Here is a 3,105-nt window from a genome sequence, read left to right on the forward strand (position 1 = left end):
TACCCTGATTAATACAAAAACTCTGGACAAAACCTCTATATATTTGTTGCAACTTCTTACTTAAGAGAAAGGAATGAAACATTTTTATATATAAAAGAAAAAAATTGATAAAAAATTTACTGCCTAGCAAGGCAGTTTCACTTTTAAATCTCCTGCATCTCCCAAGAAAGCAGACATAGAAACTAATATGTTAAAGAAACAAACAAATAAGTAAACAAATAGCAAAACATACTGAAAGTGTTCTAAACAATAGCAGCTGAAGAGGAACCCTTTCAAATCCCAAAATTCCACTGAGCTGTGCCAAACGACCAACAGAATCAACACCTGCATATAAAATTAACTACATGAGAGAAAATAAAGAAAAGACAAAATAATTTCTTATAGCTGTCATGCTGATGAACCCAGAAATTGCTAAAAGTTATTCATTCAGAAAGAAAGACACACTGAAGTAGAATCAGGTGTAACAATCTGAGAAAAATTGCTGAACAGCAGCAGAGGGGGCTGTGCTGTTTGCTTTTCATGGGTGAGTTCAAGAGGACCTCAGGGATGTTATGCTGAGGCTGTGTATTTGAAAGGTGAAAGCCCATGCTAAATAGAAACCTAGGGAATAGAATGCAAATTAAACAACACAAAAATGACAGAGTTCTGGGGAGAGACAGACCAAGATAGAAAATACTAGTAACAACAAGGAAGGAAAACAAAGTAGGTTCTCAGGTAGTATGTATCTCAACTATTTGGTGCTTTGGTACAGAATGCTCTGAAGCTACAAAGTTAGAAAACTTTCTTAAAAAATCCTCATTCACAAGAAGGTAATTTTGAAAATATAAGAAAACTCATAATTTATAGCATAATAGGATGTGTTTGAATTCCATGCAGACTCATTCTATGTAAAAAGAAAACTACAAACAGCTGGGCAGCTCTGGAGGCTGAGGCAAGAGGACCCTAAGTTCAAAGCCAGCCTCAGCAACTTAGCCTGGTCCTGAACAACTTAACAAGACTCTCTCTCAAAATAATAATAATAATAATAATAATAATAATAATAATAATAATAATAATAATAATAAAATTAATTTAAAAGAAAAAAAAAAGATGGGTTGGGAATGTTGCTCAGTGGCTAACTGTTCCTGAGTTCAATTTCTGGTACCAAAAAAAAAATTAAGAATAGGATAAACTTCTTGAAGACAGCAAAGAGATATCAACATGTCATGATTGCCTGACCAAAAATTTAAATCCCTAGTTTAATATTCCAAAATAAACTAAATAAAATAATGCACTAAACAAAGAATAAATCTGAACTATAAAAAAATAAAAGTCAATGAAAGAGAGTTTGAAAATAGAGGTTTCATTTCAGAGGCCAGAAATGATTTATAAATCTATTTCAAATAATTTCAGAAATGAAGACAAAACTAAGCAATGGAAAAAAATATATATCATATTTTATAACAAAAGGAATAGAAAATGCAAAATTCAAATTTAAATAGAGAAAAAATATAGAAGGACATAAAATGAGAGGCAAAATTGTAGAAAAAAAGATAAAATAGTTCCAGTATATTTATGAAAAACAAAAATGAAAGCAAAAGAAAAGCAAAGAATAAAGTATTTATAGAGAATTTCTTTCTGAAATAAAATAAGAATTATAGATTCATATAAAAAAGGAACTTCATGAGTCTGAGGAAACTTTCACATGCAGTTCAAATCAAGACATGTTATGGCAAAATGATTTGACTACAGTTCCAAATGCTTTCACAAGTCAATAATCTAAAGACAATTCTAACACAACTTCAAAAATTCCATAGAATTTTTTAAAAATCCTTTAAAATTCTAGTTATGAGGTAAGTACAATATTAATTATAAAATTTGATAAAATTCCACTAAAAGGAAACTAAAGACCAATCTTGGATAAAAATATCAATAAGATTTTTCAGTTTATAAATTCTTATACTTGCTATGAAAATACCATTATTGTGTGTTTTTTTTCTTGGAGCTAAAAAAAAGTGCATTTTAATGTTTATGTGGAAGGACACAAACAAAAATAAGGAAACACTGAAAAATCATGAAAGAGGGCTGGGTTAGCTGGCCCAATAAGTGTATTTTTTTATATTTATGCATAAATAAAACAGAATGGAAATGCTGGAAGTGAATGTATTTGCAAACAGAACTTTAGTATATTAAACATGTAACATCAGATACCAGTAAAAAAAAATATACTTTTAATAATAATTGGTGTTGGGATAAAGGTATAATTATGATAATAAACAAAATTATTTTCATATTGTACACACAAATGTTACAAGAAAATGTGAGTAATTTATCGAAAATTACAAAAATAGGGCAAAATTTTTTTCTTTTTTTTTCAGTGCAGATGATTGAACCCAAGGGGTGCTTTACCATTGAACTAAAGCCCTTTTTATTCAAGAAAGGGTCTTGCTAAATTTTTCAGGTTGGGCTTGAACTTGTAACACTTCAACCTCAGACTCCAGAGTACCTGAGATTACAAACATGCAGATTTTAACTGTAACTCAAAGAATAGAAGCAATAAAAAATAAAATTAATGATTTTAATCACATATAATTTGTGAAAAATTCATGACAAATAAACATTAAAAACAAATTGACAAATTTCAAAATTTGTATTTTGAAATATTTCTTTTAATAAAAAATATTAAAGGTCATCACATCTACTCATTAAATATGAGTATACAATTCAGAAATTTTGCAGTATAGACAAGCAAGACAGTCATGTATACCCTAAGAGTAAAGAGAAAGGTAAGGTGTTGCTATGCCAGCACATAACAAAATTTGAAATAAAACAGATATTAGTATGGCTCCTGCCTAAGGACAACATGAAAATTTGTGAAGGATTCTCTATCATTCTGAATTCTTTAAATAATAAATTTCCTACAATGTGTACTTTAATAAATTATATATATATATATATATATATATATATATATATATATAGAGAGAGAGAGAGAGAGAGAGAGAGAGAGAAAGTAAAAAGGAATACAAGGACATCTTAAATTATTTTCAGTGATCATATTTTTAGTAATAATAATGAAAACAAATATGATATTCTTTTGATGTAAAAAACAAAAGCATATAGCTC

General features: G+C 28.6%; 1 pseudogene; it reads left to right on the plus strand.

Moving 5' to 3' along the window:
- The first annotated feature begins 2,771 nt into the window (after window positions 1-2,771).
- LOC144371552 (U6 spliceosomal RNA) lies at window positions 2,772-2,872 on the plus strand (annotated as a pseudogene).
- The last annotated feature ends 233 nt before the right edge of the window (window positions 2,873-3,105 follow it).

The sequence above is a fragment of the Ictidomys tridecemlineatus genome, chromosome 16 (genome assembly GCF_052094955.1).
Source record: "Ictidomys tridecemlineatus isolate mIctTri1 chromosome 16, mIctTri1.hap1, whole genome shotgun sequence".
NCBI lineage: Eukaryota > Metazoa > Chordata > Mammalia > Rodentia > Sciuridae > Ictidomys > Ictidomys tridecemlineatus.